Source organism: Leucopleurus acutus, assembly GCF_964270905.1.
Source record: "Leucopleurus acutus genome assembly, chromosome: 4".
Lineage (NCBI taxonomy): Eukaryota > Metazoa > Chordata > Mammalia > Artiodactyla > Delphinidae > Leucopleurus > Leucopleurus acutus.
The window spans coordinates 4111928-4137951 of NC_139146.1; the positions used below are offsets into that span (position 1 = coordinate 4111928).

General features: G+C 56.7%; 1 protein-coding gene across 1 annotated transcript in view; it reads right to left on the minus strand.

Moving 5' to 3' along the window:
• Positions 1 to 26024, minus strand: part of SORCS2 (sortilin related VPS10 domain containing receptor 2) — a gene marked incomplete at both ends in the record, with an annotated part of 481188 nt that overhangs the window by 441574 nt on the left and 13590 nt on the right. The gene's annotated exons all lie outside the window — the stretch shown is intronic.

Consider the following 26024-nt stretch of genomic DNA (forward strand, 5'->3'; position numbering starts at 1 on the left):
TCGGAGAATACAGAGAGATGTGTCCAAAACGGCGAGTGGAGGATAAAATAAAGCGGCCTGACCAGGACTACTCACAGAGCTCGTGGTCACCAGAGGACAGCCAGCCCCAACTCCCGGGCCGTCGTTGTCCGGTCCCTTCCCCATGGTGCTGGCCAGGGTCCAAGAGGGACCTGGGGCAGCGAGGCCTGGACTGAGGGCAGAAGCCGGGACTTTACAAAACTCGGTGCCCTCGGCCCACCAGCCGGGCCCCCAAGAACGCCTCTTTACCTACCCCGCCGCGTGAGATGGGAATCTCTGGAAGGAGCTCTGAGGCTGACAAGGGCTCATGGGGTAGATGGGGCAGCAAGGTGGGCATTTACAGATGTGTGCGGGGTCACGCTGCCTCACTGCTTCCAGCCACCCTGGGGAATAAGTGCAGCAGGAATTATCACCCGCCCTCCCCTGCGTGCAGAAGGGCAGAGACCCGGCGGTTACGCAACCAGCCAAGGTCCCAGGCTGCTAAGGGTAGGCTGCAGATTGCAAATAAAAATATAGGACCGGGGCTTCCCTGGTGGTGCAGTGGTTGAGAGTCCGCCTGCTGATGCAGGGGACACGGGTTCGTGCCCCGGTCCGGGAAGATCCCACATGCCGCAGAGCGGCTGGGCCCGTGAGCCATGGCCGCTGAGCCTGCGCGTGTGGAGCCTGTGCTCCGCAACGGGAGAGGCCACAGCAGTGAGAGGCCTGCGTACCACAAAAAAAAAAAAAAATATATATATATATATATATATATATATATATATATAGGACCCACAGTTAAATTTGGATTTCAGATAAACTACAGAATATTCAAGTCGTTTCTTAGTATAAGTATGTCCCTTGCAAGAGTTGAAGTTTGAATAAACATTTTTTAGTAGAAGCACATCCCAGATATGACATGGGACACACTTACACTAAAAACGTATGCGTTGTTTATCTGAAATTCAAATTTAACTGAGCATCCTGTATTTTATCTGTATTTTATCTGTATTTTATCTGTATTTTATCTGTATTTTATCAACCCCAACTGAGGGTCAAGCCAGGTCTGAAACCCGTGTCTCCTGCCACAGCTGCGGTCTTTAAGAACAGAGTCCGGTGTGCAGGGTCTACGATGGCTAATGTCGTGGCCACCACCGCCTCTCCAGGGAGAAGTCTATCAGTTACAGCCACAGGATTCTAACGAGAACCAGGGCTGAGAAGGTTGAATCCTCTTTGAAAGACAGCACCCCATGATCCAGCCCAGAAAACAAGAACAGGACAGAACTCACCAGGCAGCAAAGCCTCAAGCAGGGCCCAGGGTGGCCCACCTCTGCCCCACTCCAACCTCGAGAACCAGGAATGGAGAAGGGATCTCGCAGAATCAGCGGCAGATAATCACTTCTAATTGCCATCTCTCCAGCCTCCATGCTCCCCAGCAAATCAGAGTCTATCTTTCATTCCAGCTGACACCCTGATGGCTCCACATTTTGTATCAAACAAATTACGAATCCCCAGGAGGGGCTCCTCACGGTAATTTCTGGTAAAACATTTTTGGCAGAAGTAAACCCTGATTAGAACAAAGCTTGCCCGTGTGCACCTCTCCTCCATCCTCCAGGGCAGCTGAAATGTTAGTTGCCACCGTCAGGGCCCAGCGCTGGGTGACCAGGGTCCTCCCCAGGGAACGAAGGCTCCTCCCCAGCAGGGACGATGATGCTTGCAGACACCTGAACGCACCCAGGGCATACCTGTGACGCCATCCCCTGTGGCCCTGGGATCACTGCCCCCGCCTTGAGCTGTGAGGTCAGGCCACTGGTCCAGTCACACCTTGCAGGGGCTGAAGCTGAAATGAGAACCCACGTCCAGTGTGGAGACCAGACTCCTTCCCGTGACCGGAACAACCATTCTGCTCACAGACGGGAGACCAGCACGGTAGCTCTCCGCTAATGGTTCCACAGCGGTGTCTATCTTCCCAGAGCAGTTCACCAGATGGATGGGTGAACGCAGCATCGCCCCCGTTAACCCTCTTGGACAAATACTGGGGTTTTTATCTCCAGAGACAAAGGAATCAAAGCGTTGTTTCTTTTCCCTTTTATTCCCTTTGGTAACATCTGAAAGGGCAAGGCGGGCTTCTCAGGCCTTCTCACCCAGAACCTCTGGCTTCTAGCTCACAGGAAGGAAGCAGCAGGCAAAGGGCTGGACCCACTGCCAAGGTCAGCTCTGGCCCAGAGACCAGTCAGGCCCCGCCCAGCTCCTGGAAGGCCGTCCTAAGTCCCTTCCCCCAGGAGATCAGCAGCCCAGGGCCCGCTTACATCTGGGGGAGGGTACAGGGAACAGGAAGATTCCAAATGGGAAACTGAAGCCCCCCCCCCCCCGCCCCCCGGAAGCCATCAGGGCAGAGGCAGGAAGAGAAGCGCAGCTCCGTGAGGGTCGCTCATTAGGGCCTGGAGGGTTCCAATTAGACACACTGTATCAGGGAGGCAGCTATTCTCAGCAGAGAGCGTCCCCTGCCCACGGGAGGCCGGGTCACCTCGCGGCCACGGCCCTGCCCCAGTCCCTCGTTCCTGGCCTGCGTCGCCTCTGCGGAGGCCCAGACACTGCTACTGTGTCCATGCGGGGCCCTGCCAGTGGGGAGAAGGGCTCCCTGACACTGACCACGGGTCGAGCACAAGGAAATGCCCCGCAGGGAGTGGGGGGCAGAGGACCAGAGCAAGAAAAAGGAAATGAGGGACAGGACACGGAGAAAGACACTCCAGGAGGCAAAGGACAGGGCCACAGACGCAGAGAGGAGGACAGTAGGTCCCTGGGAGGAACGGGGGCAGCTGTGTCCCGGCTCCCGGAGCAGCGGAAACCGGAGTGGCAGGTGCCCGCCCGCCGAGAGAAGCCCAGGATCCGGAGAGCACGGTGGGGAGGGGTAGGAAACAGGCCAGACCACCTGCTCGGCTCCAAGCAGGCGCCTGGGGGAGAGGGGGCCACGCACTCCAGACAGTGCAGGAGGCAGAAGAATGACAGCACCGTGCGCGGGTCACGGGAGCAGCTGGATTCATGTGCTAACGCCACGCGGGGGGACAGCACAGCCCACACGCCTCACCACGCCACCAACACAAACACCCGAGGACACGTGCTCCGCCCCAACTCCGCCCTCCCCCTTCCACGCACGCACCCACGCACGTGCACGCACGCACATTCACGTGTGCACGCACAAGCCGGCCCCCTCCCTCCCGAGAGCAACCAAGCTGTTCTGGGCGGACAGCGCCACTCAGTGGTCCACAAAAGAACTGCCTGCCCTGCTGCCTCTCGGACCCCAGCCGGCCTCCTAACAGCTGCGTGGGTATATACCTTATTTTTTTCTTTTTTCCTTTTTTTTTTTTTTTAATTTTTTGTGGTTCGCGGGCTTCTCACTGTCGTGGCCTCTCCCGTTGCGGAGCACAGGCTCCGGACGCGCAGGCTCAGCGGCCATGGCTCATGGGCCCAGCCGCTCCGCGGCATGTGGGATCTTCCCGGACCGGGGCACGAACCCGCGTCCCCTGCATCGGCAGGCGGACTCTCAACCACTGCGCCACTAGGGAAGCCCTATACCTTATTTCTTTAAAAGAAAGGTCGATTCAGTCTGGATTTGGTTTTATACACAGTAAAGAACATCGCCGGCAGCATCTATAGCCCTTGTAGTTCCCAGGGAGCCCCTTCCTATGCTTCGCAAATCCTCCCTCTACCCCTACCACCTCTTCTAATTAAATCTGTTTTTCCTCAAGCTCCAGCATCCACAATTAATAAAACCGTTGTTTACTCTTTCGAGTACATCTGGGCCACTGGACAGTCGTGTTCTAATCATTTCGTTTTGCCTCTGCAAACGCAGCCTCTTCATTCCCACCACGAGTTAAACAGAATCTTGTCTACGTTGGCTTTGCATCAGAAAGAGCGTCGTTTCTGAGAGAAAATGCATTTCACGTTTCAGACGACATTCAACAATACCCTTGGTCCACAGTCCATTAGTATCTTTAAAACCCCTGAATGTTTCGGCACCGTGTTCTTTCACTTGCGTTCTCTAATTCAGAAGCGAAAGAGACCCCAAAAAATCACGTCAGGTGGATCGTGGTGCAGATCTTAGAGAAATTCAGCTCAACAGAATGTCCACAATGGAACAACTGAAGGAAAAGGAGGAACCGAAACGCCCCATCCTTGGGACCAGCACCCTACTGCTTCCAAAGGGCTTTCTTATGTGTGATGTGAGGCGAACCCTCGAAACTCCCCTCCCCCGCCCCGCGATGGGTATTCTTCTTCCCACTTTACAGTTGGGACGCCAGAGGCTCAGAGACACAAGACTGACCAAACACTGCAGGATACAGACTCACCTCTGCTCTCCTCACAACGGCATCCGTGGCACCAAGCACGATACCTGGTCTGCAGGAAGGACTCGATAAAACTGCTGAATAAATACGTGAATAAATGAAAACAGAAAACCGCTAACACCAGAGTCAGACCCCAGTCCTGGGACTCCCGGGTTCACTCCATTTGCTCCATGGCTCCGCTCTGCTGAGACAGATGGGTGGGGTCCCATCAGAGGAACAGCCGGCGCCACTGGTGACGCCTGTAAGTCAAGAGGGGTCTCTTCTGAAGAGTTCGTGGGCACGACTGGAAAGCCATCAGAAGAAGGAGGTCTTTTCCCTAACCCGATAAAAACTGTTTTAAGCGGGAATCCCTCTGCATGACGAGCTTTCACTGGGCATTTTGAAAAGGCCATCTATTTTTATTGCCATCAATTCTGTTAAAGTTGGATTTCCTAAAGAAGAAGAGGGGAATTGCCCACGTTATCTGCTGCTTGTCGGAAACCACATTTCTATTTCCATTCGCGCTGGACTCGAGGCCCCTGCACCTCCGCCTGTGACTAAAAATAGCCGCCTGCCACCGAGCGGCCAGCCACAGAGGCCCGTGTCGTCAGGTGGCTGAAACGGAGCTCGCCGGGGGCGGGGGGGGCGGCCCTGCTCACCCCAGGGGAGCCGTCCAACTCCCCGAAAGCTCGGGATCTCCATCTAGAAAATGACACCTGCTTCTCATTCCTGTGAGCTGTGAGCCTGCACCAAAAAGTTAAAACCACAGTTAACGAGCTGTTCACAGTAACTGCAGGGTGACACGCTGAGGGGGCTGAGAACACAGGCTTCAGCACCCCCTCACCTCCTGGCCTTGTCTCCTACCACGCTCAGCCCCTCACTCACTCCCCTTCACCGACTGGCACTCCACTGGTCCTCACACAGACGGACACATTCCTGCCCCAGGGCCTTTGCACTTGCTCCCAGCCTGGGTGCTCAGGCTGCAGACACCCCTGCGGCTCATTCCCTCACTTCCCCACAGGGATGGCTCCTCGGGCCACCCTCCCTAAAGTGTCACCTGCACTTCCACACCCTCACACGGGTGAATGCATGTACATGTGTGTGTGACTGTATGCAGGCACGTGTTTTCTCGTTCCTGTGATTGCAACAGGCCCCTTCTCCGCGAGGATGCCAGGAGAGAGGGAGTTTCAGCTATGTGGTCTCCTGCTTTGTCGCTTGCACCTAGGACAGTGCCTGCACGCGATCAGTGCTCAGCAAGACTCGTGGAGGTGTGCACACTCCCTCAGGGCTGGGCAGTACCTACAGCTGATGCTCCACAGGTGCTCATGTCCGTCTGCAAATCAAATTTTGGCGCTAGCCACGTGACCAAAAGGGCTCGCCCACCTGCGGAAGCTGCCCTTGGAATCCAGACAGGTGCCTCACCCTTGCTGTGAACTCTAAGTGTCTCCGCCCCTGAGCGCTCATCAGCACGGCTCCAGTGGACCCCAAGGGACAAGGTCAGTCCCTGCAGCAACCAGGACTTGGGCTCTCAACAAGTCCCTCAAGCAGCCAGGATGGATCCCAGTGGGGGCTCAGCCAGGGGCTCAACAGCGCGTCCCCAGGAAGCTGTGCTGCCCAAACACTTCCCTCTAGTCACCCCCAGGGAGCGGTTCTCAGCCACAGGGCACAGGCTTCCAGCCCAAAGGAACCGTGACAGGACCTTCTGTGTGACCTTGGGTGAGTGGCCACACCTCTCTCACCCTGCTCTGCGGGTAAACCCCATCCTGTGGGTAAACTCCCGCCTCTGTCTCTACGAGCCTCCACCCGTCTCCTCTGCAAGGCTTCCCCAGCCTCCAGCCCAGAGCAGTCACTGCCCCTGACCCATGGCTGCCTCGCGGCCGGAGCCTGGGTGGTCCTCTGTCAGGCAGCTGGAGGGGCGGCAAGCTGCACCCATGGTACCCAGAGCTTAGGGAGTCTGGACCGAGCACCACCTGTGTGCCGGGCACCGTGACAACCAGATACGGGACCCTGCCCTGAGGGGCCCAGGTGGCGCCTGGGGGACAGATCACAAAGGACAGCGGCAGAGGGCAGCCCCTGGACCTCAAGCCCATAGCCGGGGTGAAGCTGGGGTTTCCTCATGCTCCGGAGGCCCCCCAGGGAGGGTGGTTGTCTGACTCTCTGGCTGTACTGCCCACGGATGGCCCAGAGCCATCACCATGCAGGGTCACCAGGATGAGCCCTCCTGGAAATCCTCAGGCCAACAGCCCTCCGAGGGCACAGGACGTAATTCAAAGTCATGCTCTCTTCCTAAAAAGAAAGACCAAGAAATTGACAATGGCTGTCAACTCCTTGGGAGCTCAGCACAGCCCTGACCCCCTTCCCCCAGCTACTCGAAATCAGTTCAAGCCATCAAAGGAATGGGTACATTCGAGGGTGATGGACAAACCTGCCACCTTGGTGACGGTCCAAATCCTGGGTCACCATCGAGAACCCCAGCACCTGGGGACACCGGGCCGCCAGGCTGGGGGCTCAGTGAGGGTGACCAATCCCGCATCTGCAGCTCTCTCTTCCCCAAGCCCAGGACCACAAGGCACCCGGGCCTGCCCGCTGCAGCACGTGGCCCATGCAGAGACTCACGTAGCCCTCTCCCACCACTTCCAACCTGTCCCTCAGGTCCAACTGCCCTATTCTAGGGATGAGGAAACCGAGGCCTAAGAAGGAGACAGGACAGTGTATTACTCAAGTCGCTCTTTGAACGCTCATAACCACCATCTGATGTGTGCACGGTGAGGACGTCCATTTTACAGACGGGGAAACTGAGGAACGAGGGGCAGGGACTCGCCTGAGGCCCCAGCAGGCAGAGCCAGGGACAGGACTCAAATGCAGGAAGGATGGCTCTGACTGACCTGGAAGGTGCCTCACGGTACAAAACAGGGGGGCCTTGTCACACCATCCGGGGACTTCACGATGCCCTGTCTGAGAAGCACTCCACCACGCAGTAACCCCCGGCTGCGTATGGGGTCTTCCTCTGGGCCGCGTGCACCCGGCCCCATGGCCGCGGGAGTCTGCTGCGCTCTGAACCCCTCGAGGCGTGGTCCGCCGAGGCCGAGTCCTGGCTGCAGGTGTGCGGGGTCGGGCTCCAGGTGATGCCCTTAGGGCCTCTGTCCACCATGGAGCTGGAGCTCAGTAACGGCCAGAAGACACGGTCACGGTCACCCTGACTGTGCTCACGGGGCTCCCATCCTGTCACAGCTTCTGCAGATCAAGGCCGCAGTGAGCAGGGCAGCCCCTGGACCGTCCCTCCAGCTCTCCGGGCTGGCCTGCACTTCCCCCTGCTCCAACACACCCCAGGCCTTCACCTCCTCGCTGTTCCTACCGCCTGGGGCGCCTCGCCTCTTGCAGCACGGGGGTGGGACCACACCTGCCTCTGGCCCATCTACCTCCACCACTGGCGGGCTACGGCATCAGACTCCTGGGTTCAAACCCCAGCCCTGCCACCCTCAGAGGTGTGACCAACCCTCTCAGTTCCTCAGCTTCCCCACTTATAAACAGGTGGTGATACAGTAATGCTGGCCTCATGGGGCTGTAATCGTAACAGATGAACTGACCTGAACCACGGGAGTCCCAGAGCGGGGCCTGGAGGAGCAGCCGTGAGGTTTGGCTACCACAGTGCTGTACCCATCACCCTGCCCCGCCACGCCTCACCGTGGCCATGCGGCCGTGTCCCCGTGGGACCCCATGATCCCCAGGGGCAGAGCTTTGCCCAGCCTTGACCCTGACACCTGGTGCCTGACGGTCCATTAAGTGGAATTAAACTGAGCACCTGGGCTCCTCCACCGCGTCTCCCACAGGTGGGAGGGGACTCACGGCCTCCCACCCCAGGAGGGGGGAAGGCAGGCGTCTACACAGCATGGCGCCTGCCCCGGAAACGGCTGCAGCTGGCCCAGCGGGAGCCCACACCTCCTGCAGAGGCCGGCGGCTACCGAGGCCTCCACTGAAATGTCGCAATGTCGGAGCTGAGCGGGAGTCTGAAGGTCACAGACCATGGGCTCGGCAGGGAAGCAGACTAAGAGCTCGGGACCAGAACCCTGGAGGGCGTCAGAGATGATGAAAAGAATGAATCCGCCGTCCTGGGCACCGTGGCTTCCGGCATAACGCGGCCGCGCACCATGCCTCGCTTGCTAACTGGAGCTGTCCGGTGACCAAGCGCTGGGCCAGGACCCACGGCCTGGACGCCCTGGGCAGGTCACCCGGGAAGGGAAGGGGCACCGCACCATGATCAACCACGGCAGCCTCCCAGGATGGAGGCCACGGCATCATCGGAGTCCCACCTTCCTCCCCTCTGCCAGGGCGGCCTTCCCACCTGTCCCCCCCTCCTCCTTGCTGGCCCGGCTCCCGGGGTGACAGGGCTGGCGGAGGCTCTGCCCCCACAGCCATGCTACCAAGGGGGAACTGGGCTCCCGACCTGAGCGTGTCACATGGGGTGACGTCGAGTGCCCTCTGCCACCTCCCACCAGTAAGGCCCACCTCACTCTCAGGCCCCGCGAAATGCGGTTTCCTAGAGAAACTGAGAACCACGTGGGGTTTCTCGTCCCAGTCTCTGCAGCGGGGGAAAAGCCAGGGCCGCAGAGCGGAACGCAGAGCCAGCGGTGACCAGAGCTCCAGGCGCCCCGACGTGCACGGAAACCACGGAGGCCTCCCGCCCGCAAGGCGGTTTGAGCCGGTCTCGTCTAGATGTCAGGAGGCAGGAAAGCCACAGCCGCCGTCTGGCTTGCATCTCAGGATTGCTCAAGTAGTGGGGAGACCCGCTGGCCACTTTCCTGAGCGTGTGTGAGTGTGCACGGGCGGTGGAGGCGTGTGTGGGCGACGAGGACACACTCATCCCAGCCCGCGATGCCCGGCCCGCTTCCAGCTACGGCCCCATGAGTCGCAGAACTAACTTGCTAGCAAAGAGCTCGTCATTCAGTTTAGATGCTCGTGATCTTGGCGATAAGGAGGCCCAGAAGTGAGAAAACAAAGACAGGAAAAGCCGGCGCCCTGGCGCTTCCTGGGGGTCCTCGAAGACACAGAACAGCTGTGCCACCCATCCGCACCCCCCAGAACAGAGCAGGGCCTGGCCGTGAACTCTCGACCAGCGAGACTCCCTGCCACAGTGGAGCCACTGTGTCTTACCCTGAACGGTGACACTGAACAGGAGGTAGCCTGTGAAAGCGGGGACAGATGGCGGTCTGGACTAGTGGGTCTCGGGGGAGGGGCCGGTGCGTTCCTTGTCTTGCACGGCATGTAGCAGGCTGTTAGGGCCTGCAGAACCACGGCCCTGCGCCCTCCACCTGTCAGGAATAAATCCGGTCATAAATATCCCCTTGCGGGGTCCGTCGTAGGCATCAGGACTTAACCCTCCAGCACACAGGATGGCGCCAGCCACAGCTATGGGGCACATTCCACACAGCTCCGCCACCTCCGACCCGGGGCGCCCCCTGCTGGAGGGGCGTGTGGGAGCCGAGCAAGCCCGGGCTGGGGGTCAGCTGGACTCGGGTTCAGATCCAGCCTCTGCTCCTTAGGCTTTGTGACCTCAGGCCAGCGACGTGGCCTCCCCCAGCCTCGGCCGTAAAGGAGGTGAGTGATGCCCGCCTCCCTGGGTCCGGAGCAGAGACGGTCGTGCCTGCACAGCCGTGCTCCAGCACACACGCGCAGACATGACCCGAGGCCTCTGACCCTCCCGGCGCGATGGAAAGCCCTTACAGGAGATCAGAGGTTGGGCGTCCCTGGTGGCGCAGTGGCTGAGAGTCCGCCTGCCGATGCAGGGAACGTGGGTCCGTGCCCCGGTCCGGGAGGATCCCACATGCCGCGGAGCGGCTGCGCCCGTGAGCCGTGGCCGCTGAGCCTGCGCGTCCGGAGCCTGTGCCCCGCAACGGGAGAGGCCACAACAGAGAGAGGCCTGCGTACCGCAAAAAATAAAAATAAAAAAATAAAGATCAGAGGCCCCTGGGCTGGGGATGGGAGGGGATTGCAGGGGAGCTTCAGATCTGCCACAGCTGCGGCTTCTCACCCTGGTGGTTTGAAAACACAGCTCCAAAAGCTAACTTTGCTCCCATGGCCTATGTTCCCTCCCCTGAACCTGGACAAGCTTGTGGCAGGTTGGCGGTGGAGGTAACACTTTGCGACTTCCAAGGCTGCGTCCCAAAAGGCCACGGGGCCTCCACTTCTCTGCAGGAGCCCCGCGCTGGGGCCCAGGACGGCCACGCACGCACTCCACTGCTCTGAGGCCACCGTGCCAAGAGGAAGCTCAAACCGGTCCACGGGCAAAGCCCTGAGAACCCTGAGAGCTCGTGCAGAGAGGGGCGTCTACACCGACCCCAGGGAACCCTCCAGCCCCCAACTGTACCCTGCTTGACAGCCTGGGACCACAGGGGGGTGCCAGGGTCTCTGCCGCTTCCCAGGACTGGACCCAGCACACACATGGTTCCATCCTGACAACTGCCGGGCTGGCTGAGTTCCAACGACTGAGAGGAGAAACGAGGAAGAGTTCAGGAAACAATGCAACAAGCATCCCTGCCGTGCTCTGTGTCTGGCCAAACGCTGTTGTCAGTATTCCTTTCCATTCAACAAACGCTGTTCCTTTCCATTCAACAGTGGTTGTGGCCCATCCTTAGCCAAGAGCAGTACTGCACAAAGATGAAGATGCAGTGGTCCCTGCCGTCCAGAGTTCCAGGCCCAGCAGGCCAGACCCAGACACCCAGGAACCGTAATGACGGTTGGGTATGACCCAACAATGATAAAACCGTGTGTGCAGCAAAGCACCGGTGTGAGCAATCAGTGTGACTCTGTCCAGGGGAATCAGGAAAGACTTCATAGAGAAGGCGATACCTCATTAGGGTTTTGAAGGATGAACAGGAGTCTGCCAACATATTTTATATAATTGGATCCTACCCTCAATCACTCCCTCTTCCTCCCTCTCTCCTTCCCCACCCGCCTTCTTTGAAGCATTTTATGGGACATAGCATTTGCACATCACTCCTCCATCACTAAGGTGGAGGGAAGACTGGTCTGTTTACCATCATGTAGACAAAACACCCAAGCAAAGAGGGCAAATGTCTTCCCTAAATAAAATGCATAATGAAGCTCAGAATCCTCGATTGGCCCGTATGGCCCCCAGGAGGCTGGTGGGACAGGTCACAGCCTCAGGACTGCCCTGGAGGGGAAGGGAGGGCAGGCAGGGGAGGGGAGGGGAAGAGGACCTCCAGCCCCTCCCTGATTTCACGCTTCCACGGCCCCCCCGCCAGGACCACCAGGATCACGAGGTGTGGGCAGAAGAAGGAGGTGACTAAAGCAAAAGACCAAAAGGAGGGTTTTTAAGGACAGAAAAGACAGCTGCCTCGTGCCTACGGATGCAGATCCCGTGGATCTGGGATCGCAGCTCTGCCTTCCCCTCACCCCACCCCCAGCACAGATTATTAAAAAGTAATTCCGAGTCACCCGTGTGGCGCCTTAAAGGTGCATCCGCCTCACACTAGAGGATTTGGCCAAAGGAGGCAGATTGAGAGGACGAAGTTAAACGCAGTCAAACCCGCCTTCCCCAGCCTGCTCAGCCGCGCCCTGCGGGGCGCCTGCGTCACCCGGCTAGGGCTGAGCTTCTCCGGAGCTTCCGTCCTCCCAGCAGGTGGGTCAGACTCGGCCGCCTACCCGCGGTGCCTGGGGGGCCCTGCAAACCACACGCCAGGCCACCGCAGACTTCCCCAACCAGCCCAGGGGTCCCCCCATCTGCTGTGGCAGCCCCACTCTCGTTGCACATCTCGATTCATTTGCTGACACAACTGAGAATAATGAGATCGGACAGCCATCGGGCTCCTACGCTGTGCCTGGGAGGCGCCCGTAACCCCACTGAACACATGAGAAAACTGAGGCCCAGAGAAACCACCCACCGCACAGCTGCCTAAGAGCATGGATTCTGGAGTGCGGCGGCCAGGTTCAAATCCCAGGGCTGCCACTGAGCTGCGATTTACTTAACTCCTTTGGGCCTTGGCTCTTCTAACTGCAAATGGGGTGCGAGCAGCACCCGCCTGGTGGGACTGTGGCGAGGCCTGAATGAGTTCACTCATGCAAAGCCGGAGCGCGGACCTGGAGCGACAAAGCACTGGGAGGGAGAGACCCCAGCCCGGCCGGGCCACCCCCATCACCCCTGGAGCCCTGGTCTGCCTGCTTTCTGGGGCCCCTCACAGCAGCCGGGCAGCAGCGGCTCAGATCTAGGCGGAGGGTGGGCCGAGAGGAGGCTCCCCCTGGGCTCCGCAACAAGCCCCTTCTCGGCGGGTCCCAACCTTCACTCCAGCAGGCCTTTCAAGCAGGGGCCTCCCAGTTACAGAGCTTGTCCTGTCCAAGGTCACACCTGGAATCAGACACACGGCAGCCTAGCCCGCCCCCCAGGCCGCCACTGCCTTCCAGGGCCGTCATCCCCCCCTCCCAGCAGGCGTGTACATACCAGCGCTCCCCAGGGGCACCTACGTTCGTGCCCACTTGCAATCCATCCACGTCTTACCAACCATCAACTCGAGTCATTTATCTGTGGAATCCAGAGGCCCACGTGGGGGACCTCTATATTTCCGGGACACTGGAGTGACCGCTGCCCGCTGGAGCGGCAGCTGAGAGCCACGGCCCGAGCACTGGGGGCGGGGGGGGGGGGCGGCTGTGTGTGGGTGCATGTCCAGGGGCCCCGGGAACCTTCTCAGTAACCCAGCACCCTCCTGTGATGAGCACACCCGCCGGACCAGGCTCTGACCAATGAATGACTCCTGGAATATGCAGGTCACTGGTGAATAGAACCAGGATGCCTTGCTGACCGGCACTCAGAACACTTCCAAACACTGAAGGACACAGTCTGAAGGCTCAGCTATGCAAGTTATAAAAGCCTTCATTCAGTAAAATTCCTGGATTTCTGTTTTAATCTTCCAATAAAACTTCAGCAAAGCCTCGGGCAGAGAGGGGCTGTAGGGTAACCACAGCCACTGTGAGATCACAGGAGAAACACTTCTGGGCTGGCTTCACTTCCCCAAAGTGAAGAGGCCAAACAGCCTGTAATAAGCGCAGGCCAAGGCTGACGGGCTTCACCCACGTGCGAAAATAACTGTGGGGATCCAGGCCCAGCAGGAGCCCAGAGGCCAGCCTCCGCAGCCACGCCCACGGAGGCTGGAGGTTGAGTCGGGGTGCTGGGCAGGGAGAAGTGAGCGCCGGCTTCCCGGCCTGTCCAGCGCTGGGAGACCACTCAGCTTTGGACCCCCAGCTCCCTCACTCCCTCCCCCAGATAAAGGTGTGTGTTCCAGCCATGGAGACTGCACAAACTGGTCCCCACTGCACCATCCCACAGTGGGCCTCGCCGGACCATGCAGCCTCCAAGAAGCCCTTCCCAAGCCCAGCCCTTCACAGGAAGGGACCAGAGAGCCCGTGTGACACCTGCACCTGGAGCCACACTGTGACTCTGGGTCACATCGGCGGATCTTTCCAGAAAACATCTGCATAACGGCTGCTGGTGTGTTCAAGGTTCATGACCTTTGACTAGTGACCCTTTCAGGGAATTTGTCCTAGGAAACTGTCAGACACATAGATAAAGAGTTGCCTCCAGAGGTGTTGATTTGGTTAATGATGTCAATACCATTGTTCATAATGAAAACTGAGCTTCCTTCCAAGAATACAACTATAGGAAAACAATAAAGAAATGACAGTTTGGGCTTCCCTGGCGGCGCAGTGGTTGAGAGTCCGCCTACCGATGCAGGGGACACGGGGTTCGTGCCCCGGTCCAGGAAGATCCCACATGCCGCAGAGTGGCTGGGCCCGTGAGCCATGGCCGCTGAGCCTGCGCTCCGCAACAGGAGAGGCCACAACAGTGAGAAGCCCGTGTACCGCAAAGAAAAAAAAAAAAAAAAAAAAGAAATGACAGTTCTTAAGAGGTGCAAACTTCCAGTTACAAAATAAATGTCACAGGCACGAAATGTACAGTGTGGGGAATACAGTCAGTAATTATGTAATATCTTTGAACGGTGACAGATCGAATCTAGAATTCATGGTGATGATTTTGAAAGGCACAGAAATATCCAATCACCATGTTGTATAACAGGAACTAACACAGAGTTGTAGGTCAATTATACTTCAAAAACAAGCAAACAAAACTCAGAGAAGAAGAGATCAGATTTGTGGCTACCATAGGTGGGCTTAGGGGGATGGGGAATTGGATGAAGGCTGTCAAAAGGTACAGACTTCCAGTTGTGAGATAAGTAAGTACTAGAGATGTAATGTACAACGTGATAAATATCACTAACACTGCTGTATGTTTCACATGAAAGTTGTTAAGAGAATAAATCCTAAGAGTTCTTACCATAAGGAAAAAAGGCCCTTTTTTTTTTCTATTTCTTTAATGTTGCATCTATACAAGAGGACGGATGTTCACTAAACCCATTGTGGTCATCAATTCATGATGTATGTAAGTCAAATCATCACGTTGTACACCTTAAACTTATACAGTGCTGTATGTCAATTACATCTCAATAAAACTGGAAGAAAAAAATTTTAATAAAGTTCTAAAACAACAACAACAAAAGATGTGATTGGGCTTCCCTGGCGGCGCAGTGGTTGAGAGTCCGCCTGCAGACGCAGGGGACACGGGGTTCGTGCCCCGGTCCAGGAAGATCCCACGTGCCGCGGAGCGGCTGGGCCCGTGAGCCATGGCCGCTGAGCCTGCGCGTCCGGAGCCTGTGCTCCGCAGCTGGAGAGGCCCCAACAGTGAGAGGCCCGCGTACCGCAAAAAAAGAAAGAAAAAAAAGAAAAAGTGATAGTTCATTCACTGTAGTTTTCGAAGGATTTCCAACGACGGAGGAAAATGCTGACAACAACATAATGTTAAGTGTACAAAGAATTCCAAACTGTATCACCGGGTTCTAATCTTTGCTCAGAAAGGGAACGATCAAAAGGTTGGACACTGTTATCTCTGAGGATTATCAGTAATTTCAGGTTTCCTTTTTCTTAGAACTTTCTTCTTGCAAGGTCGAAGATGAGCACGGGTTACATCCTTAATCGATCGTAACATGAGTCCGGATTTTCTGCTGTTCGGTGGGTCATTGGTTTTTAATGAACTACACACCTTGGTCAATTCAGGGCTCCGGAGGTCTGAGATGTCAGCATCTGGGGGCCCCAGGAGGGAGCAGGACCAAAGCAGAGGAGCCCTCCCTCCACTGTCCCGGCAGGGGTCTGCCCGAATAAGAGACAGAAGAAGCCCCTGCAGGGTAACTAGTGGATTAACTGAGGCAGAGTGGTGAAAGACGAGCAGTGGTTTTCCAGCCTCCATTTGGTTCCTCTGCAGCAAATCTCTCCAGGCCTGCCCTGTGACCACACCTGCTGTGCCTGGCCCCGCCCACCTGTGCACTTCCACACCCACCTCTGCCACCCTGAGCCTCTCCAACTGTTTCCTGAGGCTCCAGCTCTCTCTAGCCACTTCCCTGGGGTGCCCTTTCTCACCCCATCTGTTCCCCCTGCCTAACCACAGCCCCTGCGCCCCCCCACCCGCTCCGCTCCAGCCACGCCACCTTCTTTTTAACAGTTTTGTTGAGACAAAATTCACACACCATAAATGTGTCTATTTACAGGGTACAAGTCAATGGTTCTCAGTGCATTCACAGAGTTGTGAAAACATCACCACATTCATTTAGAATATTTTCGTCATCTCAAAAAGAAACCCCATACCTTTAGTTATCACTCCCCACCCCTCCATCCCCCCATCCCCCTGGCCCCTGGCAGTCACTTCCCTACCTTCTGTCTCTGGATTTGCCTGTTCTGGACATTTCACACAAACGGGACCACACAATACGCGGTCTTGTGTGACTGGCTTCCTTCACTCTGCATCGTGTTTCCAGAGTTCATCCATTTCGTGTATCAGTACTTCATTTCTTTTAATGGCCAAATAACGTTCCATTTATGGGTACAGCACATTGCCAATCCATTCATCAGTGGATGGGCATTTGGGCTGTTTCCACTGTGGGCTATTGTGAATAACGCTCCGATGAACAATCACGTACACGTTTCTATGTGGGTTTTTACTTCTCTGGAGTAAAAACATAGACATACATATACCTAGGGGTGAGATTGCTGGGTTGCGAGGCACTGCCCTTCTTTCTGTCCCCCAAACCTGCCAAGCCCATTCCCAGCTCAGACCCTGCTCTTGCATGCAGGCTCCTAAGCCATCCCTGATCACCGCAGGTCATTGTTGGTTTGATTTTCTCCGTAGCATTTACCACCATCTGACCTTACTTTGCTGGCTTTAGGTTATGTGTCTCTCTCCCCCTGATAAAATGCAAGCTCCACAAAGGGGGTTTGTCTGATTTGGTCATGAATGAATCTCTACCACCTAGCACAGGGCTGGAGACTCAGGCGATACTCAATGCCTATGAGCTTAATTTAATGTAATTTAATTCCCCACATCTCAGTGAAGGGCCTCCTCTTCCAGGAAGCCTGCCCTGATCCTTCCCCAGCAGCCCTGGTCACTGCTTACTTGTCCGTCTGCTCACTGGACTCGGGGAGGCTGGCGGGCAGGGCTTACATGTCTTCTTTCTCTGTCCCGCGTGTGCCCACGCGGGCCTGGCACACAGCAGGCGCAGGTGAGTTTTGCCAGGTCACAGGTCCCCCTGACACCACTCCACCTTGCGATGGTTCATACCGCTCAGAGAACTGGGTGCTTTTCTCACCTGTCCCCCGATTCAACTCGCCCTCTTGCACACCTCGAATCGGAAGGACACGGAGTGTAACCCCGGCCACTGAGGAAGCCCCGACCGAGTTCTCTGATCCTGCTGGCCACTGCCTGAGAGAGCGCGCCCCATGGAGGGGTACAGCCCAAGAGCTCGTGGAAATCCAGGCACCGGGCCCGCCCACCGACTCCCACTCAGGACATTGGAGGCGAGTTCTGGCCTCTGCCTTTATAACAAGCTCCCCCAGGAGAGTCTGATACACACCAGTTTGGAAATAAGTCATCGAGGACGTCAGTTCAGCAACTCAGGGGGAAAACATAAACGAAAAAGAAGGTGATACTATTTGCCCAGCAGAACATGGGGACATCTGGTCAACCCCAGGGGTGGGGAGCCGGCTCTGCCAGTGTGAAGGAGAAAGTCAACGTGATTAGGGGCTTGACTTAGCACCTCCCTGAGCTGGTGCATTTGCCCACATAAGTTCTTATGATTTCTTAAACATCATTCTGCTTCTTAAAGCCTTCTTTCCTCTCTCTGACAAATCAGCGGGGCTTTACTTCGTTTTGGAAAATCATTCCTTTTTTAAGAAACTGTGTGGGTGCTACTTAACTAATCATTTACTTTCTATAGCAACTTGGAAACAAACTGAACGCGCAGTGTGCTGAAATCATTTCTTGGAAGGTTCACGCAAGCTCACCCCCTAAATCCCTTCCCACTGCACAGTCCCAGCAAGCACTCGGGAAGGGACTAAAAACAGCAGGTCTGAGCACCAGCCTGGGGAGGGCACCCCACAGTGCTGGGCACAGCATAAGGGCACCTCCCCTCTGAGCCAGGCAGCAGGCCCAGCCCTTGCCTGAATCAACCCCACCCCCCGAAATGAACACTGAGCAGATAGGTATGTCCAGAAAATCAGTTTCAAGGGACACCAACACGTAGGCCTGCCTGAGACACACCCACGGCCCCACCTGGGTGTAGGAATCAGGAAAACAGGCCCCTTCCTTTCCTTCTTCCTCTCCTCCATCCATGTATTCCTCTACCCCAATTATTTTCTGAGGTCCTACTATGCACCAAGCCTTAACTTAGGTATTAGGGTGCAGAGGTGAATCGGAGGCCCCTGTTCCAACACTGCACCCTCCAGTGGGGGAAGGTCACACCAACACCAATATGTACCGCACACCAGGAGAGCGTGGCCCGGTCCCCTCTCGTCCCGAGCCTCCATCTCTGCTTCAGGAGCTGGGGAAACAGCACGGAGCTGGCCCTCCTCACTCCAGGGCGGCCTCCCCACATCAGGGCTGCAGCCAGGGCTTGAGGACAAAGCCAGACTCAGAATCTGCAGCCTCAGCCCACCGCCAGCGATGCTAAGCCCGCCGGGCTGGGCGGCCAGCACTGGCTGCTGCTTTAATGCTGGGAACGCTTTTCGTGGAACTAGCACTAAAATCCATTCCACAAATCTCTGGCTTCTTACACCGAGTGAGCCAAACGCTCCTTTATTTTCACACGGACACGGAGGCGTGACTCTGAGGCCGCGTGGTGGCCCCTGCAGGGCCTGGGCTGGGGCTGCTCCTGGCCCCACATCGGGGTCCCATCTGTCCTGCAGGGCCTCCCGCGTGCCCGCCAAGTTCCCAACCCGTGACAGCAGTTCTCAAACGTGGCTGCAGGTTAGAATCATGCAGGTGCCCAGGCCCACGAAACCAGGCTCCCTGGAGTGGGGCCCAGGCAGCAGAAACTCTAAAGCCAAGTCAGGGACCCCCGGATCCGGAGGACTTCGGCACCCGGGGCACCTCAACCTCAGCATGGCCCCGAAGTCTGACACCGTCCCTGTATTCAGGAAACTATTTCTGATAGAGACAGAAAAACAGACAGACAGACATGCAGACAAAAAGATAAATCAAATAGAGTTTTCACAGTGTAATTAAGGAAACGGGTGGAGACTAAAAGGACACGTTTAAGGAGACTGATGGGAAGTCTTTCCTGAAAAGATCCCCAAAGTGAGACGGAGGGAATTGCGGGCACACGGAGGCTGAGGTGGGGAGGGCCTGGCATGTTCCAGAAGCTGAAAGAACGGGGCTCTACAGAGTGCAGAGGGCAGGGTGAGTGGAGGCCAGGCAAAGAGTCTGGATTTTATCCCAAGAACAGTGGGAAGCCCCAGGACGGTTGTCCACATACAAACGTGGGTGGAGGGACGCGTATTAGAAACAAGACACGACACCCCATCAGGATCCATCGTCACAGTATTAAAGGGTTGCCTTCTCGACCTTTATCGTCAAATCCCCACCAGCTTCAGAGACTTGAAAACACACATGCGGTACGGAATCAACCATTAGTTAAATACAGGAAAGGTATCAAATCGATTTGAAATTCCCTAATCTCCTATTTCCATCCCATATGCCGAGCAGAAATAGAGAAAAAGAATATGCGTTATGTTTAACAAGGCACAGCGTTTTAAATGTCTTTAATCTCTGGAGAGAGGAATTATTTCAGTGGGCTGAAGCCGATACCTATAATTAATATCTAGGAAAAGTTGAACCCAAGAAAAAACTTTTTCAGGCTAAAAACCCTCATGTGATTTCTAGGTAATTAACAGTTTGGGCTCCACCACGGTAAAAATAGGCTTCCACCTGAAACTAATTCCCTTCCTGGCTACCAAGGCCATTCTTTGAGTGATGGAGGAGAAGAAAGCTATTTGAATCCATTTACGCGGCACAAATAGGAAGTGACACCTGGTCGGATGGGAGGTGAGCCGGCCAAGTGCAACTTGGAGCACAGAATCTCCTTGTTTGGGTTTCTTTCACTGTTTAGCACAAGCTTCTACTTCAGTCAAGTCCGACGGCTCACAAACCTCCAAAACTGAGCTTCTGCTTCTGGAGGGGCCCTCCTGAGTCCTGGCCCATCCAGTGGCTCAGCCCACCCTGGCCATTCACCCTGGTCTGCAGGGAGAGCTCCGCGTCACACGCGGGGCGGCCAGGCCACCGAGGGGTGCGATGGTCCGCGCAAGGTCACAGATAACCAGCGGAAGGCGCAGGCCTGGGACCCTGTTCCCCAAGTTCACCATGACCCCAGCTCAGCTTAGCTGTCCCCTCTCCAGGGCTCTCAACTGTCCCCCAGATCCCTCAACCCTCGCCATCCTAAAATCCAGGCATCCATGCAAGACCCCGGCCCTGCAGAAGGAGCTGCCCACCACCCCCCTTCCGTTTCATCCATTTGTGCACCGTTGTCACACACACATCCGCACACAACTAAATAATAAGTAACTTGAGAGCAGAGGGCACAGGCCTTGGGCACTTTGGTTGTGGGTATGAGGGCCACACCCTTTCACCCACCCCGAGGGATCCGCCTTCTGTTCGCAAATGTTCAACAAATATTTGCTGATTCGGTATCATTCAAAGTTGGCCGTGGGACCTCCCTGGCGGTCTAGTGGTCAGGACTCCGTGCTTTCACCGCTGAGGACGCCGGTTCGATCCCTGGTCAGGGAACTAAGATCCCATAAGACGCGCAGCGCGGCCAAATTAAAAAAAAAAAAACAAAGTTGGCCAAATTTTACCTCCAAGCGGCTTTAAAACCTTCATCTTAAGTAAAAGCATGCAGATTCAGGCCCCTGGTAGGGGCTGTTTGTCCCGTGGACCCCCAAGCAGGTCTACAGGCAGAACGATGGACCCGAGAGGCCAAAAAGCAGCCAAGTCGGTTAAATGCGCTTTAAAAATAACCTTCATTTACCTGCAACTCACTACGGACTCTTCCACTCGCCCGTCTGTTCCACAAACATTCACTGAGACCCGCTGTGCCCGAGGGCTCTGGCACCTGCAAGGCTGCGGGGTCCTCGGGCCCCAAGCGGGGCCACGGTGTCCCGGGGAGATGAGAGAAGGCGCAGCACTATGGTCTTGAGTGTGGGCTCCAACGGGGGCAAAGCAGGGGAGGCCAGCAGTTAGGAGCCCAGGCTGGAAGGTTCCAGGTTGAGGAGACGCGGTCACAGGGGCAAAGGCCAAGAGACAAGGGGAGGGAGGGACCTGAGGACAGTCGGTGGCAGCTGCAGCATAAAGGCCAGGCAAGGCTGGTGAGAGAAGAGGGTGGTGACAGGCTGATAACAGCCCCCAGAGATGCCCACGTCCTAATGCCCAGAACTGGTACCTATGCTACCTCGTAAGGGACTTTGCAGATGTGATGAGGGATCCTGAGGTGAGCAGGTTGTCCTGGATTATCCAGGTGGGCCCAATGTACTCACGAGGGTCCTTGTAAGAGGGAGGCGGACTGGACTTCAGCCCGGTGAGACTGACGGTGGACTTCTGACCTCCAGAACTGTAAGAAAATACATCTGTGCTGTTCCCAGCCGCCAAGTTTGTGTTGTTTGTGACAGCAGCCAAAGGAGGAATCAGTGCAGAGAAACGTGGCCTAGGGAGAACGGCCCTAGCCACAGACCCCACCTGTCTGTCCACCACTGCTGGCCCCAGATGGACCAGTCCTGGGCTGGGTTTCCACTGGTGGCGGTGCTCACCATCACAAAGACAAGGCAAGCTGATCTCGCCTTCGCCTCCGCTTTCTAATGTATCACCTGGCGGCAAAGCTGGGGCCACTCAGCAGTGCCGCGCGTCACCGTGCTTTCCCTGAGGTTCACGGGTCAACAAGACACACAGCCCAGAAAGCCAACCAGCAAAGACAGGCATCCTTCGCGCCCATCCGGACGACACACCCTGCTTGCAGCACTGCCTTCTAACACAACCTCAACTCGGTGCTGACCTCAGCTGCTCTCAGCAAGCCCAGACACCCTGGAATGTGCCGTCCCGGGAAGGGGGTGAGCCTCCCGTCGCTGGAAAGATCCCAGCTGGGGCTCGGTGGCCTCTGAGTCCACCCCGGGACTCCTCCTTGGCAGCCATCCTGTGCACAGTAGGTGCCCACGTGGCATCTGCTGAATGAATCTGCCCCGAGGGCCTTCCCACCCAACAGCTGTCCTTTCGGTGGAAGAAGCTGACTTCCTTCTCGGAGACAAGCGGAGGCCCATCTGTGATTCACCTTCTCCCACGAGTCCTGTCAGACACCAGGGCTGGAGACTGGAGGCAAAGACACCAAAACAAAGTCGCAGCCGACTTCCTGCCAGAGGGGAGCCAAGCCCTGCCCACGGCTCGCTCGCCGCCGGGAGCTTCTCCCTGCAGCTCAGGGTAGAGACGGGACATAAAAGGCTGGGGAGGCTGCTGCAGCCACCCCAATCCCTGCAGGCTCAACCAGGGCTGCTCGGGCATCTGAGAGCCTTGCCCAGGGTCCACCCCCAGGCCCTCTGGGTCTCCATCTGGAAAGAGCCCTGGCCTGGGACCCTGCAGACCTGGTCTAGCCCCACTCTGCCACCCGCAGCTTTGGACTCTGTTCAAACCACTCGACTTCCCAGGGCCTCAGTTTTCTCATCTGTAAACTAAGGCCACGGGGCTCCGAGATGCCTCACGACACCCACAGCCCTGCTTGAACTCAGCGGCTCCCGACTTCTTTGGGTTGAGATTTTGGCAGCACAGGGACGGAGAGACTCAAATCACAGCCAGATCACGGAAGCGTGGGGCCCCTCGGCTCCAGGCCAGGATGGCCACACCAGACACGGCCCACTTCCCTGACCGCCTTCTGTCCGTGTCACCATCTGAGAGGCCGCCTCCAGCCTGCCTGGGCTGTCCTGCGGTCCACGTCCAGGGCGCCAAGACCTCGGGTGTCCCAGGACACGCCCGCCCCTGCCCGGGGTGGCACTGGCTGCCCCCTGCACTTCACCCCACGTCCAGCCACCGCCGCTAGGCCCCAGTGGACCTATGGTGTGCACTGACCAAAAGACAGCACAGGTGGCCCGCACAGGAGCATCCAGGCCACCGTGAGATGCGGTGAGTGCCACACACCAGGAGTCTCCTCTGCTCTGAGCTACATGGACGCGGGCGTGGCCCCTGGCAGAGCCGACAGGCCTGGGGCTTCACCGCTCAGCACACCATAAAAAGCAGAAGTGTGGGGCTGTCTCGGCCTTGACCATGTGGAAATCACGCAGCCCATACCTGACCCCTCTGGGAGTGCAGGGCATTGGGGGAGGGAGGGGGGTGTCATCGGCGGCCATGGGTATTCTCCCAACGTGGGAGGATGACCCTCCAACGACAAAGCCGGGAGAGACGCGACGCTGCTGCTAGACCCCCAACTCACGACAACGCCCTCTGCAGGGTCCTACCCAAAACTACGCTCTCGGTCTAGTGCGCGTGGGTCCAGGGTTGGGGCCCTGGCCTGACAATCAGCATATCAGCCCTCTGGCCGAGGTGACGGGTCGGGGTGGGCATGTGACCCATGCCGGCCAGTGGGTCTCTGTTCTGGACTTCCACTGGGAAGGACTGGTGGACGGCAGCATTCTCCAGCCTCAGGTTCTCAGGGAGCCGTGACCCGGGTGGGCTGTCGGAGAAGGAGGCCAACACACGGGGAAGCTGAGCCCAGGGACAGGGACAGAGGCTGAGGGACACAGGCTGAGAGACTGCACCTGGGGCCCCTGGAGCCAGCCACACCTGAGGCCAGAACCCTGGACTTTCTGGACCTGTGAGCCTACGAGTCCACTTTTTCACTTAGGCTAGTTGGAGTCGGGTTTCTGTGACTTGTGACCAAGAATCTTGCTTAACACACCCCCTTCTGTGCACAGCCCTACAGAAGCCACGGGAATGGCAGGAAATAAGAACACACACCACACCCTCCTGTAACCTTAGACCGAACCAGGAAGACCTGACCAATCGGCCCAAACACACCGGGTGGGGACACAGGATGTGACCAGTACTGCCGATTAGAGGCTGGGGGAGAGGAAGACCCCAGAGGGCCGAGTGACAGGAGCCAGATCTCACTCCTGGGCCCCCTGCACTCTGTGCTTTCTCTTCCTTCCACAAGAATTCCTCTCCCCACTGGGGGGACGGGAACTCCACCAGGGCAGCCACGGAGATTCAGGGCACTAAAGGAGATGTAACCACACATATTGCTGGGAACGTTCTTGAAAGAATTAGACAGAAACAGACACCAGATAACGTTCATTATATACTTGCACTGCTATAGAAAATGGACATTACATTTTCCTCCAGGTGAAGCAAGAATAAAAGGGATTAAGGATTAGCTGACAGAGTCTCCGCCCCTCGCCCAGGCCCCCTCCACCTCGTCACACCCACTTCCCTCCTAACGATCTGGGGATGCGTATGCACTTGGTCGATGATCCACGTCTTCTAAAGGCACCGTGACATACAAAGTAACCTATCTACACAACAGAAACAGACTCACAGACATAGACAACAGACCTGTGGTTGCCAAGGCCGGGGGGCGGGGGGGGGGACTGGGAGTTTGAGGGTGACAGATGCAAACAATTACATTTAAAATGGATAAACAACAAGGTCCTGCTGTAGCGCACAGGGAGCTGTACTGAATATCCTGTGATAAACCATAATGGAAAAGAATATAAAAAAGAATGTCTCTATGTGTATAACTGAGTCACTCTGCTGTACAGCAGAAAGTAACACAGCATTGGAAATCAACTAGATTTCAATTAAAAATTTATTTTTAATTAAAAAAAACAAAGAGGGCTTTCACTAGTTAGAATTTCTGTTGTCTCTTTGTTAAAATTCTGAGAACTTTATTTGATTTCTTTGATATAGCATAGATGAAAAACAAACAAACAAAAATAAAAGGCACCGTGACAAATGTTAGGTAAGTGACCGTCCCAGTGTCACCGCCTGGCTCCTCCCAGGGACCCTCCCTTCTGGGGTCTCCTTCCCCCACCCCACCCCAAATTCCCAAACTCACCAAGGTGCAACAACGGGCCCAGCCTTTGCCCTGCTGTTCCCACTACCTGGATGCCCTCCTTCCTCCCACCCTCCTTTCCCGGCCGCCACCTCTGGGAAGCCTTCCCAGATTTCTCCAGGAAGGGAAGTTCAGGGGGAAGTTTTGTTCCCTGCAGTAGGATGAAGACTCAAAGTCAGAATTTATTGACTTCAAGAAAAAAATGCAGACACATGAAATTTCTTGCAGTGAGTTTGTGGCCCCGACTCAGCCCTGCTGTAAACTTTCAGGCGTTCTGAGGAGCAGAGGGAGCTCCCGGAAGAGCCCTGTGGGCACCGAGGTGCTGGCAGCTGGCAGGCCACCACCACCTCCCCCAAAATGCCTCTCTCGTAGGCTCAGGAACGGCCGATGCCACTCAGCAGGTGGGAGATCCTTGTACCCCCTTCCTGGAATAAGAGGGGTGCCAGGCTCGGTGGGGTCTTGACTGGGAGAGGACAGGCGGCCCTGAGCACCACAGCCACCATCCCAGGCACCCCCAGGTCCAGAGAGGACGTCGGACAGAGAGAGGGAGGGAGGAAGCGCCAAGGACAAGGGCAGCCTGGCTGCTTTCCCTGAGCGCTCCCCACTGCAGCCCTGCACAGCACTGCCCAGGGCACCCTCCAGACCTCCTGGAAATGCCACCCCCTCCTTGGGACCCCTCCCTGACCACTAGCTCAATCGGGCCCTTGCTTCCCCTAGCCCAGTTAGAGACCCCCATCACCTGTGCCTTCCCCCACAGCATCCCTCCCACCTGCCCCTGCCCTTGTGTCCCCAGGTCATCAGGTCATTGTCTGCCCCTCTCCCCAGGCAGGGACCATGCTTCATCCTGGCCATGTCGCCCCTTCCACCTGGCAGAGGGTCTGGCCCATAACTCAGAATCGATGAACGAATCAACCACTGCAAAAGCCTCTCTGAAACGCTCTGGGGCAAATGCAAACTCAGGCCAAGCCCCCATGGGCATCAGCAAAAGCTCTGGATTCGCTGGCGAGTGGGGTCATCTGGAGCTCGGCCCTCCTCCATCACGCTGAAAACAACCTGAAGATGGCATCGCGGTGAGTTAAGAGGGAAACACCAGACTAGAAACGCTGACCTGTGAGTTTGGGATCACGTGCACGTCAGGCCAGCCGCCACAGTTAGGGAGCTCTGCCCGCCCCGTACCCAAACGTGCAACCCATCGGGGACCGAGCCTACCCACAGCAGCCCAGCAGAGGGGCACGTG